The following is a 14,980-nucleotide window of genomic DNA, read 5'->3' as shown; positions in this document are numbered from 1 at the left end:
TAGAAGATGAAACGCCAAACTGTGGGCCCCGTTTGGGTAAATTGGTACATCAACTTCCCAGGGTCGTAACTTTGGCATACGATCTCCGTTTGACGCGTACAATAGCTCATTAGAAAGATCTATCCGATCATTACCACTTTGGGAAGGGAAACATCGATCCATGCACCCATGTTGCCCCCAGATTTCCCAAAACACGTCGTTTAGGGCCTCAAAACGGCTCCAGAAGTTTAGGACCCGAAAAACTGCTAAAAATAGTAAGTTGTGCTACAATTAAGGAAACTGAAAATCCTGAGAGAAACAATGGTGAGGGTCTAGGTGAACTTGGCAGGTGGCCACCAATATCCACCTGGATCAATTTCAATGCCTTTGACACACGTTATGTTTGCCGAGAATTATACATACTGTGATTCTACCCCATGATATTATGTTTTATTTCAAAATGTGATAGGATGATGTTGTATGCTAGGATTATCTAATTGCCCAACCTTGTAAAGATTTCTAGCAATTTATATGTAGGACACTGTCATCTGTTCTTTTTTCTTTCACATGATTGTTTTCCATCTGGCTCAAGCTTTTAAAAATTGTCTAAAAAAAAAAACAAAAAATTAGGTACTAAATATTTTTTTTTCTCGTTAAAACTACTATTCTATTATTTACAGGAACCAGAAAGACAATTACATACACAGTGCCGTATTACCAGAGGCTAAACTGTAGCACTCTGGAGTGGGAAAAATCAAAAAGACCGCCCTCGCAGGGGCTCCATATCTATGCAAAACAACCCACGAAGGGGCCCTGAACCACAAAAATGCAGCCATATGAAAACTAGTCATCCCACGCAGGGGCTCTGGACCGAAAGTGTTCATCCCACGCAGGGGCAACAAAAGACCAACAGCAGTATCCCTTTCGGGTGATGCAAATACAGCAAGAACAGACATTGAACCGACATTACATAAACAGAAAGCCAAAACAAGACCTGAGCAGCGCTGGAGGGTGCAATGCTGAACTGCTAGACAGCTATTCATCCGGCTCCTCCTCGACCACCTCGCACCAGCCATATTTCTCCCTTTCCTCTGCAGACGGATAGGGCGCCATGTTGACATTTTCCCCCTGGGGTGTCGACACCGATTGAGGCTAAGGAAGGTTGGAAGCCTGCGCTGGAGCATCCGCTGGCGTCCCCTTGACATTCTCTGAACTTTCACCCGGGTACTTCCCCTTGCTGCAATGACCATCGCCATCATTCTGAGAATCCTCAAGGAAGAGAACTGAAACGTGGGCATTGATACGGGGTTTGTTCTGAGAGCTACTGAAGGTAAAAATGGCAGAACCAAAGGCGGGCATGGGTGCTGGGTCAGAATCTGGGCTACTGGAGTCCATGAATTGGCTGGTTTGGAGGGGGTTGGCCTCAGCAATTCGGTGGCAATGACAACGACAGCAATGGGTTTTTGATTCTTCGACTGGAGGACAAGAGGACCCTCCCTGGGTAGAGCCTCGACGGCTGAGCAATCGCTGTCGAGGCCTAACCATCTTTGCAGGCGCACCGGGGGTGAGGACCAGGGCAAAATAGGAAGGTTTATCCGGCTTGAGACGGCACCCGACAGTATTAAGACGGCACCCAACCAGCCTTTCAGAATAGCAATGGCCTCCAACAGACAGGGGGATGGCAAGAGCTTTTGCCCGAAGGACCAAAGACCAGGCAGGAGCCTGAATTCCGAATACAAAACACTGAGCTTGAACCATCGTCCCACCACCTTTATTATTCTGTTCATCCCTACCTCGATCTTTGCTTGCCATAACTGCTCGCAGCATGCGCTCCAATAACCCGGACGGAGCATTGAATTGCCTCCTCTATTTGCCCGATCCTTTATTCCTTGGCGGCTTCCTCGCATTGAATGCCCAGCTTAGACATGAGGCAGCACATGGCTACCATGTGGCTCCTCATTACCACCTGTCGAGTCACCCGCATCCGGGGAATTAGGTACTAAATATTAACTGACCAAATTAATGGAGTTTTCCATGTGCCTGTAGAGCTGGAATCTCCTCCTCACATCAGCTAAAACATTACTGGAGCTCCAATACCACAATAATGGCAGAAGTGTCCTTAGACACATAATTTTATTAATAAGAAAAACAATTACATCTGGAATTTTGCAGGAGTTTACACCCGAACAATAAAAAACTCTTGCAATGAGCTATTTATAAGCTCAATGTCCTAACTACCTCTAATTATGGATCACTTATAAAATAACAAGTGTCCACTTACAATAAAAGCTATTCAAACAACTTACTAACAATTCTCCTAAATTAGAGCCTAAGATACGACATGTTTGTAGAGTCATATCTTTTACAACAATATTCTAATTCTAAATGTCTCCATTTAATAATTAAATATTCTAGATGGATAATTATTAATTCAATGTCTTAAATTAATAATTATTTTATTCTAACATTATAACCTATGATAATATTTATTTTGGATCATCTAACAGTTCAGATATTGAAGTCTTCATTTTGGTTAGCCCTTTGCCCTTGATTTCAAAAGGAGAGAATATCTTGGTCCGCCCTTGCCCTTGATGTTAAACGGGGAGAGTATCTTGGTGTTATTTGATATATCTAACATGTTCTACAACTTGTCGTAATAAACACCAATATGGTTTCCATCAAGTCCAAAGGGGGATATTGTTGGCATTATGGTACAGATGTTGTCCTTGATGGAAACTCTCATATATAATGAATGATGGTAGTTCACAGTGCATTGGGTTAACAGTAAAGGATTATAGATCAAACTTCAGAGATTGAAGAAAGAGAATGATTTAAGAAGTATACGTTGATTCACTTTGTCCAAGTAGTGTGTACACGCAGGTCCACAGAACAAAAGGAGTGTATACATAGACACGCAGTCTCACAGAAGGAAAAGCGTGTATGGGATGGAAAATCAATGATAATAAATACCAGGGGTTGCTACCATGGTATTGACCCATAGTAATGAGTGTGGAAAAGAATCTTGATACCATCAAAGAATACCAAAAACATAACTATGGTTTTGGTTCGAGGTATTGACAAAAGATCTAAGTATATAAGGAGAAGAAGATCAAAGGGTTAGGTGTGCAAGTAATGAATATCTTATGAAGGGTTAGATCAAAATAAAATATGCATGTTATGGGTTTCTGGTGCTTTGCTTGATATGAACTAAGGATAAACCTAAGTGGTTTTTTATGGATGAGATCTAATGATGGATCAGGATCATAAGACCTGAAATGAATTATCATTATGTGGTATGATAATGGATAGTCCAGATTTGTTTGCTAACACATGTTTTATCCTTTATATGCTATGATCTGAGTATATGTGAAGTCTAGAATAGCTGCAAAGTTATAAGTATTTATCTATAGATCTATACGTTGGTTTGCCTTGGAGAAGGCACGTATATAGTCTGGTTCGGCACCTCTAAGTAGCGTATACATTCTGAAATATGATGTTTGAAGTTGCAATTTCTTTTGGTTGTTGATGCAGAGTTCTGGATTCTGCTCTGTGTTCTGGTGACAATATTCTGAATGTTTAGATTGATTGATTGTGATCTGCTTCAATGTTGATGGGTTTTTAGTGATTGTTTGTATTGCGGTGGTGATTGATATTGAGCTTCAATGTCGCTGATGGGTCCAGTATGAAAATTGAATGAAACGTGGCCTTCATATTTTGTTGTTGTGTACCAGGAGTATCTAGTCTGAAAATTTATGAAACGTGGTCCCTGGAGGAAGAGAGAAGGTCGTAACCTTCTATAGGTTGGCGCCTACGTACTGGTAAACATATTGGTCAGTACAAGAGCCAAGGGGTTGGAGCTCCCTTTCAGTAGCAGTTGGAGAACAAGTGAAGGTAGTAGCCTTCTGTAGGCCGGTGCCTATGTACTAGTAAACATATCAGCTAGGACAAGAGCTAGGGGGTTGTAGCTCCCTTCGAGTAGAAGTTGGAGAATGAGATAAGGGTGTAGCCTTCTATAGGTGGGTGCCTGCATACTGGTATGGTTCTGCACCAATAAAAGATTGTAAACAAGTTTTTCTTATATTAAAAGAAGACAGAGATGACAACAGCAGGTGGTTTTTCTCCCACATTGGGTTTCCACCTTAAATCTTGGTGTTCATGTGTGTTGCTTATGTGTGATTGCTTATTCTGTTAATACTGCACATGGTTAGTGTTTAAATGGTTAATTAAGTACTGATGCATTGATTAAAGATCAACATATGATGAATTAACTAAATCATAAGTTCACTGGATATACGCTGGTTTCCTTAATAACAGTTGCATGTACACACAGGTTACCTCCACTGAAGTAGTGCATATAAATCTGATTATGAAATTGAAAAAGTTATTTACTAGTAAATATTAATTCACCCCCCCTTTGAATATTATTTCCCAACTCCTTGGTGTTTGCATACATCAATGGAAATTTTCCTCGCTCTCGGTGACAAGTTTACATCAATGGCCTTCGACTGAAAGACTTTGTGTGGTGTTATTCACACCATACAAATTGTATTGTAGTACCTTGAGAGACATTAACATCATTGGTGGTTTCTCTCACATTTGTTAATGACTTACATCATTGGTTGATAATCATATGGGGTTTACCATGTTCGACCTCATCCCATTGATTCACATGGTTAGACTCGTACATTGGTTGGTCGTGTGAAGGAGATAGAAGACCCCAGATCTAGTTTCATTCATTTGGGTTGCAATTTCAGGAGTTATACAAAGATCACAATGTATGATGGCCATGATCATACAAACAGTCATCTAGTCATGGGTCCACCAATTTTCATCCGTGGACATGTCTTTTGATCATTGTACATGTTATATTAGCTTATTTGTTGAGTATGGATATGCCTCCCTCGGCAGCAAAGATGTCATGATGAAAATGAATTATAACAAATGAAGCTCGTTGGTTTTTCTTGATCTCGAATTTTCACAAGGTAAATCACTTCAATCATCAGTCATCATTTCTAACTTTACACTTTAGGGGAAATTTGTTATAGGAAATTTTTTCACATCTGATCAATAGTCCTCCTAATGGGATCAATCAACACCCTATCCTCCCTTGTCATCATCTGGCACAAATCCTTAAGCATGTCTCGTTCATTTACCAGAGTTTCTACCCTAAACTGCATCGTATGAGCTAGTTTTAGGACCAATGTACCCTAGCCTCTTAGGGGTGACCAATCAACAGAGACTAATAGTTATAATAGACAGACAATAGAATAAAGCTTTGGTGCATTCAAACTTACTTCTCGTTATCTTCGAAGTTTCCTAAACAACAGATCAGAGGTAGGTGACTTTTCCTCAATCGAACATGCGCGCGCAACACGACCTCTCTCCATGGGTCTTCAAAATGCCTTCACCTTACAGCTCAAGGTTCTTTTGGATACAGAAACTGTCCTTAGACAGGCGGCCCAGTAGGCTTCGGATATTAATAAAAACAAGCGGAATACATAAAGCTTATTATAATAAGAGATCTCAGAGTTCTTTGTCAAGCGATGATGTTCAACTTCTACAGACCCTTTCTTATATAGAGTTCCTAAAGAATCTAATCCTAGCTAAGAGATGACGTAAAAATGGAAATTATTGAGGGTCCTGTCGGTATTTCTTTCACCGACTGTGTCTACTCAATATTTTCCAGTACAATGATTCTAGCTACAACATGTGACCATATTATCACATTGCTAGCTAAAGATTCTACCATGGTCTCATAGGACTCCTATCCGAATCGTCATGATCTGAAGAAACTGGTGCTGGCTCATACTCATCGAGTATCTTCTGGTAGTGGCGTTCTATCAGCCGGTTGTATTCTTCGTCGATATCTGCTTCTGGGTCCTAGGCATTTGTCAGATTGTCTTTTTCTTTGGCATCTTTATCTAAAATTATTGCCCTCCGAGATGCTGCTTTTGAAGATTCTCCCTTTACATATTTGTCTTTATCCTGTGAAGGCCCGATTGCTGAGGTGTGTACATAGCTTCCTGTTTTTCCCACTTGTTAAGAAAAGGTAAAGCACTGATCTCGATGTCTAGAAAGGAATCTTTAAAGACATTTCTTACTATGGGCGATCTCTGGACTGCCAACTCAATACCATCTAATAGTTCCCATTTAAAAATTTGAAACATGTTTGTGGAACTTTCTATACCATGTTGAACCCACGATCTGCAATTGTCACTCATAAAATGTTTATGCTGCCACCCTATCTCGAAAATTATTGAAGTGCAGATTCTTTTTGAAATCATCAGACTTATTATATGAATGACATTATTGTTCCAGTTGGGTGAGAGAACACTTATTGTGACCAAATCCTTTTGATTAATTACAAATTTTAACACTTTGGGTTCCCTCTGTAAGTCATTCATTTTATGTAGAATCTGGATTTTTTCTACCAGCTTTAAATTTCCAAATTCATGAAACCAACTAGCATGCTGCTTAATCATTTCTTCATTGTTGTTGGTTTCTATTTCTCCGATCCTTTCATGGCTGAACACCTGTGCAAACGGATTGGGATCAATACTTTCTCTTAATCTAAGACTGTGAAAATCCCAAGGGGATGAGAAAGTTCTGAGATACTGCATCGTCCGTTGAATGCACTGAGATATCCTGATAGTTGGCTTTTTTCTGCATAAACCTCCCTTGATTTCCCAATCAGCAAACCCTTCAAATATCTCATACTGAGGGAAAGTGTCGCTTGCTGCATAATTTTCATCAAACCTCTGCAAGAAAGAGGCTTCTAATTCCTCGAAGATGTCGGGGATTTTTAGAGACACAATATATTTTTCTAACTCAGGCTTGATAGGAATTTCTTCAAGATCCAGTAGTTTTGCTCCTGTAAAAATGCTGAGAGAAAAATCAATTCCTCCAATGAGCTGATAAAAATTTAAAACTTTGAGGGTCCAGATCATTTTGTCAGTGTATACACTAGACCATAGATCTAATAAGCTTCTAAAGAAGAATTTCACCTTCATATTTGGCAAAGGATATACCTTTACCAGTGTATCGTCTAGGCCCAACGAAACACCTATATTCTTGGACTACCATGCTTGGCATTTCTGTATCCATGTATTTCTTCTCAATCTCATTCCTACAACCTTTTTTATTTCTTCTGCAAGGTGGCTTGCATGTCCTTCAAAAATTCCGAACCTATCAACAAAAGTAGAAAAACTGTGATCCTGTGGACTTTTACCTGGAATGGTAAAACATGAACCTGTACAAGTCATGAATTCTTTATTCATATCCCTGGTTAATGAATCTGTTAGAAAATTTGAATTACCTGGGATCCACTCAACTTCAAAATCAAATTGTTGGAACCAAATCTGCCAAGCAAGAATTCTTCCCTTAGCAATCTGTCTTGATATTTTGGCAGATAGAAAATATTTGAAATTCTTAGAGTCTGTTCGGATTAAGAATTTTACGGGAGTAAGATATAACTCAAATCTTTGTATCCCGTTGAAAATAGCCAATGTTTCCTTTTCGGCTATGAAGTAATTCTTTTGACTGGGTGTAAATTCACCCGAAGCATAAGCACAAAGTTTCTCTTCACTTTTTCCTTCACCATTTCCTCTTCGTTCTAAAAGAGAGGGTGTTCATTATGACAAAGAGGCTTTGCCCAATGACTGGTACATTCAATATAAGTCCCTGGCCGCTACAGATAACTCAAATAGCATGCTTAAAAGAATGTCTGTATCTGATGGTTGTGTTAGAATAATTCCAAACAGACCAAGAATACCAAGACCGATAGCTATGCCAGAAAAACATGTGTTACCAGCAGTCTCAGAAAATGAACCAACTCCTGTCAGCGGAAGAAGATCTTTCTATCGCCATATTCCGATACCAGAGGAACCTAGTTCTTCCACCAGTACACCGCTGTCCACAAACCAGTTGTATATACCAGAAGAAAAACTGTTTTTTGCTGTAAATAAGATGTTTAGAACATATGTTAATACTACTCCACTTGTAGAGGAATTTTAGTTTTCCAATCGTAGATTTGTAAAAGGAGGAAAGTGGCCGCCTAAAACAAAGTTTAGCACTTCTTCATCCAACACCAGAAAATCACCCACAAGAGCTGACTGTGCCCCTTTACTAGAACAGAATCCACAGAATCCAAATGACATGGACCAAGTATATCAGATAGGAAACTATCTAACCACTTGGTGTGCTCATGCAGAAGATGTTCTAGATGACTTAGGAAAACAAGCTGATCTGATAAATGCTAATCTCAAATTGCTCTATGATGAGCAACGATCATAAAAGCTAGAAAAAGAAGAAAGGAGAAGAAGGAGACATAAGAAGAAGGCCAAATAAATTCCAAAGTTTCTCTTCACTTTTTCCTTCACCGTTTCTCTTCGTTCTAAAATAACAGCTACCCAAAAGTCTAAAGAAGCGTTAGTTTGCAGTATAAGCAAACCATCACCTGGTGGCTGGAGCTTGGCAGTTGTTGGCATTCCACTTTCAGTTGTTTAACAACTTTTGTTGCTTCTTGTGACTATCCCTGTTTGAGATGTTTCCTGATCGGCGTTGTTTTCTCTGTCAGACTTGGGATATACTTGTGAAGATAATTCAGAACTCCTAAGAATCTTTGAATCGTCTTGGTATCCTTCAATTCATTGGGAAACTGTGTCAATTTGGTTAATACATGAGGTTGCATTTGAATTGCACCATTGACAACATTAATTCCCAGAAAATCAATACTATCTTGGAATAAAGACATTTTCCTTTCTGATAAAACTATACCATGCTGTTGTACTTCTTTTAGAAAGATTTCTAAATGCTCTAGATGGGTTTTTACATCTGGACTGTGAATTAGAATATCGTCTATATATGTAACAATGAAATCATATTTAGCAAAAATAAAATCCATTCTTCGCTGGAAGAATGCAGGGGCATTTTTCAAACCGAAGGGAACAACCTTCCACTGGTAAAATTTGGCTGGGCAAATAAAAGCAGTTTTATGTCGGTCCTTTGGCTGGATCTGAATCTGAGAATACCCAGACTTCATGTCAAATTTACTGAATACCTTGCTATGCTGGATTTTTTGCATTATTGTCTCAGGCCTTGGCAATGGATAATTAAAGCTCTGAGTGATGGCGTTGAGGGGTTTATAGTTTATCACCATTCTCGGTTTACCCCTAACTATCTCATAATGATTCCTCACCGGAAATGTTGAGCAAGCATAATGGGACTCGCTTGGTTCAATGAGCTGTATCTGTAGCAATTCTTTTATCTGTTTCTTCATTTCCTGATCATCTGAAGGAGTGCAGGGAATCAGTTTTCCTTTTACTCCATTGTCATGCAAGGTTATAATTTCTTGCAGCTATGCTTTCTGTTTCCCAAAACTGTTGTGGGTTTTCTGAGCAACTTTTTAGAAGTCTTTTGTGGATATCATCTTGTTCTATAGACCAATTGGGATCTATGCATGCCAATTGTTTTGTTTTAGACTCTGCTCTTGCTTCATAGAACTGCAGGACTTCCTGCCAATCATCAGAATATTTTAATGGCTTTATGGCTCCTACTCTTTTCTGGCTATTTTCATGTCTTTCTTCTGAGTTTGCAATAAGTAGCCTAGGGACAGAAATAACTTTCTTTTTCAAATTGATAATTAGTTTATCTTGGCTGATTGTCACTGGAAGCACAGAATTTAAAAATGGCATTCCCAACATTAAACTAGCTGAGGGATCAAAATGTTGTATTGCAGAGATCTTAACAATACTCCCCCCAACTTTCAAAGAAATATTGTCTACATAATGGGTTAAACTTACAGATCCTCCAATGGTTTCTGAAACCAGTATATTTTGCAGTGGTTTCCATAGAGATTTAAATAAAGATGGTCTAGCCAAATTATTAGATCCACCGGTATCAATGAATTCATCTACAGATATCCACTCACTTCTCACTTGGACTTGAACCGGGATATAAATAAGGCTATTAGTCTTGACTATCTTTTTTAACAATGTATTTTCTTCTGTTCTTTTAATCTCTAGTTGTGGAAGACTGGTTGACGCTGTTGTTCTTTTCTCAAATGGGCAAAAGAATTTATTTCTGGCAAAGGTAACACAGGGTGCTTACCTTGTTTTACTGACAATGATACTGCACTTGCAGATTCATCATCTGAGTCATCTGTTGTTTCACTGGTGACCTCAATGTCAGTGTCACTCTCTTCTTCACTGTAATGGTTTTCTTCTGAAAATTCATCATCAGAACATGATGGACAAAAATTCATTTTTTGAACATTTTCTTCTTCTTCTGCATCTGAGATTTCAGTTAAAATATATACATCTGAAATATCATCCTCTGAATCTACAATTGACCAATCATCTTGAAACTCTTCTATTTCTATACATGCTTTGAGCTTACTAGATGAATTCTGTGGGCATTTTCGTGCAAAATGTCCTTCTTTTTTACAAATGAAACAACAGTTGTTGTTTCTGGGTCTTGATCTTTTCTTCAAAAATTTATATTTACGGAAAGGCTTTCTTGGGTTTGAGACTCTCTTGGGTTTAAATCTACCATACCTTTTTGTTTTCTTCTTCTTTCTGAAAGGTGTCCATGGTAGCATTATTTTGCAGACATCTGAACTGGGTGTGATGTCATGCACCTTCTTCTGCCAGCATAAGTATTTAACTTTCTCTGTAACTCTGAAAAGAAGGTCAACCCAATAAATCTGATCTAGTCTTTTGTTCTGTACATCTAGATCTTTCATAACGAGGTCTCCTAGATTGCCTGGCAATTTTGACAAAAATGAAATTTTTTGAGCCACATCATTTGAGATATTAGCTTTAAAAACCTTAGCCATGAAATCTTTGCTGAATTGATCAAGATATTTCAAATCTTTCAATTCCATTTGACTAAGATCTGTTATTAATTGCTTCTTCTCATCAACTGGTTCTGGCACGAACTGTGTCTTTAATAATAACTCTAGTGTGGACAGTCTGGCTTCCATGATGACTTTCCTTTCCTCTTCGAATGGTACCATCCACCAATCATAGACTATTCCAGTCATGCGTTTTTCTGCTAGGACCATGATGGATACATTATCCAATTTTGTAGTAACCTACATTTGATACAAAGCTCCTATCCAAATCTGGATTGATTCTCGAGGGTTTGAAGAATTATCTAGATCTAAGATATAGCCACTAGTATTGGCTGCATACAGGTCTTCTTCAACACGAGGGTATTTATTGACTTCTTTCAAAATATGTGCCTTATTCTGATTATTTATAGATGGTAGAATGAAAGATGGGAATTTAGAGGCAGCTTGTTCAAGGGTAATGACTTCCTTTTTTGAATCGAAAGTTTTATCAGTTTTATATGTCCTTGTTTCACTGGTTAACTTTCCGGTGTCCTTAGAAGTACCCTCTTCTGCATTGGTTGCAATTACTTCTTCTTTTTCTTCCTCTTCTTCTTCTAAATCCCAATAATTGGGTGCACTCATATCTATATGAAACTTTGGAATTTCTTTGGCCTTCTTCTTATGTCTCCTTCTTCTCCTTTCTTCTTTTTCTAGCTTTTCTGATTGTTGCTCATCATAGAGCAATTTGAGATTAGCATTTATCAGATTAGCTTGTTTTCCTAAGTCATCTAGAACATCTTCTGCATGAGCACACCAAGTGGTTAGATAGTTTCCTATCTGATATACTTGGTCCATGTCATTTGGATTCTGTGAATTATGTTCTAGTAACGGGGCACAGTCAGCTCTTGTGGGTGGTTTCCTGGTGTTGGATGAAGAAGTGCTAAACTTTGTTTTAGGCGGCCAATTTCCTCCTTTTACAAATCTACGATTGGAAAACTGAAATTCCTCTACAGGTGGAGTAGTATTAACATATGTTCTAAACATCTTATTTACAGAAAAAAATGGTTTTTCTTCTAGTATATACAACTGGTTTGTGGACATCGGTGTACTGGTGGAAGAACTAGGTTCCTCTGGTATCGGAATATGGCGATAGAAAGATCTTCTTCCGCTGACAGGAGTTGGTTCATTTTCTGAGACTGCTAGTAACACATGTTTTTCTGGCATAGCTATTGGCATTGGTATTCTTGGTCTGTTTGGAATTATTCTAACACAACCATCAGATACATACATTCTTTTAAGCATGCTATTTGAGTTATCTGTAGCGACCAGGGACTTATATTGAATGTACTAGTCATTGGGCAAAGCCTCTTTGTCATAATGAACACCCTCTATATGTGCATTGCTTACTCCTACTGTAACACAATCCTTTAACACTGGTTGTCTTAACTTTGGATGTACAATATTTGTCAACTAAAATGAGGTTTGGACTATCACAGACAAATATTCATTGTCTTCTACCATTTTAAGACCTTATACTCCAATCAGGGCTTTCCAACAATCTTTAAGGTGAATATCAGACAAACTAATGGCATAATCTGGATAGATAGTGCCATGTTGACATCCCGAGGATAGGTTTCCAGGTATGGTTCCAATTCGGGCATGTTCATATATGTTGTGTCTGGTATCGAAAAGCTCGGCTATACAGGGAGTATTAATGCCATGACAGAATAATGGAGCTAGTCCAATTCTAATCCCCCCAAAATGTAGATAGAAAAATCTTTTTTTCTGCAACATATTTTCTAAACTTTCTGATTTCGTCTTTGGAAAACAAATTCAAACCTACAATTTGTACAGATGGACCTTTAATTCTAAGTTTTAGTTCAACTTCTTTAAAATAGGCCTTCTTAGTTAATTTGAATAGCATCGGAACGAGATAAATTTCTTTTGAATTCAATGCAGGAGGGTTCCAACTTTCCGAGTCTTCGACCTTCTCATGTTCTACCTGTTAGCGCTTGGAATTCACCTAGGCTGAGATAGACAAACTCTCAAGGCTACATCAAACCATTTCACCTCGTAGCTAGCCCTACGAGGTATGAGAAGGCTCTCTCGGGTCAGATTCGATAGATCTTTCAATATGATTAGGCTGACCAATTAATAATAAAGATTTTAGGCTAGTAAATTGATAAGGGGGTTGATTTAATGATTTTTGGGGTTTTTGGTGGCAATTGGTGGAAGTGCAATTCAAGGTGCGGGGATTGAGCACAGTTTTCACAGGGGGATCTAAGGGGCAAGGTAGGAATGAGTGCTGATGCCTTAATCTGAGATGGATGATCAGAGATGATAGAGGAGAAGCTAAAGAGGGCAAACACACAATTCGAATCCTCTCTAGACAGTAGAAAACATTAAAATTGAACAAACTAAAAAGCTGAGCATGTCAAAACATGAGTTCAAACTTTACCACTTCATCTGTCCAATTTAGAAGCATAAGAGAGATGTGAAACACATAAACAAACTTACAAGAACATGTAGAGAACACACCATCAACAATCAGATCCACAAGAATCCTCAAAGATGTCTGTAAAACCCTGGCTTTCCTTGCCTTCAATTGCAGAAATAGATGCACAATATACAATAAAGCTTCCTTACACAAGAGTCCAACCATGAAAATGAGAAGGAGAGAGCATAATATAGACCATCTAGACCATCTAACTCCTTTCCCCACCTCTAGGGGTCGAGCTCATCTTCCTAGGAGCAGTTTGAACTAATTCTAAACTAAGAACTAGAAAATAGGCAGCCCAACAACTTGCCTCTATTACTTAGCTAACTCATCCATGCATTAATTTTTCACTTTTTACATCATGGAAGCTTCTAGAAGGGTAAAGAAAGATAAAACCTATCAAAGTGCCATGAAAATATTACATTCATCCATCATCTACAAGTAAAAATGGTCAACCATAGTCAAAACAGTGTTTTTTTGACCGAAAATGGCAATTCTGGCAAATCTGGAAGTTCTGGTCGCGCCCCTGGAAGTTCTGGTCGCGCCCCTTTACAGCTGTTTTTGAGTGGGTTCCACTGGTCCAAATCAGGTGCAAGATGTCTCATTGGAAAGCTTGGCCTGTCTAATTTCCATCCCAAGTGGAATTTCTGAATTTGGTGTTGATTTGACCCCTCAAAAACCATTTCTCCCAAGGTCACTTTCTGCAACTCAAAAAGTGGGCAGAAAGTCATTTTTTAGGTGTATTTTGAGCTTTTGGAGGCTCAAAACTCAAAATCAGGCTTCTCCCAAGTATTTGTAATTTTTCTTTTTGAATTCCCTTTCCAAAAATGCCAAGTTTTCAAAATTCCGAGCAGCCTTTCAAACTGAGTTCTTGGGAAAAACCTGTAAATTGCACAAAAAATTCACAAATGACAAAATTTTCTCCAAATTTCTTGAAATTTGGGCTGGGAGTCCCCAATCAAGTACCATGCTGAGTCAAAGAGGCTTTGGCCAAAGTTTGGAGTGGATCGGGCGTTTTCCTTCGTTTTTGTGCTTTGGCCAACCGTCCTTGGAGCACCTTTGTTCTCGCCGGTATTTTTGACATTTCTCTCAAACCATGACACCTGTGTAAAAAGTGAAAGAGGCTTTTCTTCCTTGGCATGTTGTGGACAAAAACCTCTCTCAGTTTTTCAAAATTCATCTTTTATTGCTCTGGAACATCATTTGAGTGCGACTTGTCCCGATGTGTGAAGCAAGGAATTTTGTCGAAATGGAGCGAGATGAAGGGGATAGGGGGCTTCTAAATTCTTGGGGAAATTTTTGGGAGTGGGGAAAGATGTTAGGAAATAGGGGAAAGTGGAATCTCAGTGATTGAGTGAGGGGAAGGGGTCGAAAAGGGCAAAACACAGGCCAAACCTAGAAAATTGCCAGATTGTAGCTAGAAACTAGGGTTTGTGCAAAAATGAGGAATTTGGCGGATCTAAGGGATGGGAAGTGTTTGATAAGGTACTTTAAGGATAGGGGAAGGTGTATGAACATCAGGAAACAAGTTTTGCCGGTGATTTGACCATCCAAGAGAAATTGGCTTCAAAACCCTAGGAGAGGGAAATGACCTTGCCTGGGTGGCAACTGAAGCATGGACCAGATGTAAAATGACTCATTAGACACTGATATGATAATGACAACCATATGAA

The sequence above is a fragment of the Pinus tabuliformis genome, chromosome J, assembly GCF_031772625.1.
Source record: "Pinus tabuliformis cultivar Carrire ecotype Pingquan chromosome J, CPIR1, whole genome shotgun sequence".
Lineage (NCBI taxonomy): Eukaryota > Viridiplantae > Streptophyta > Pinopsida > Pinales > Pinaceae > Pinus > Pinus tabuliformis.
This window is presented reverse-complemented; position numbering follows the sequence as displayed.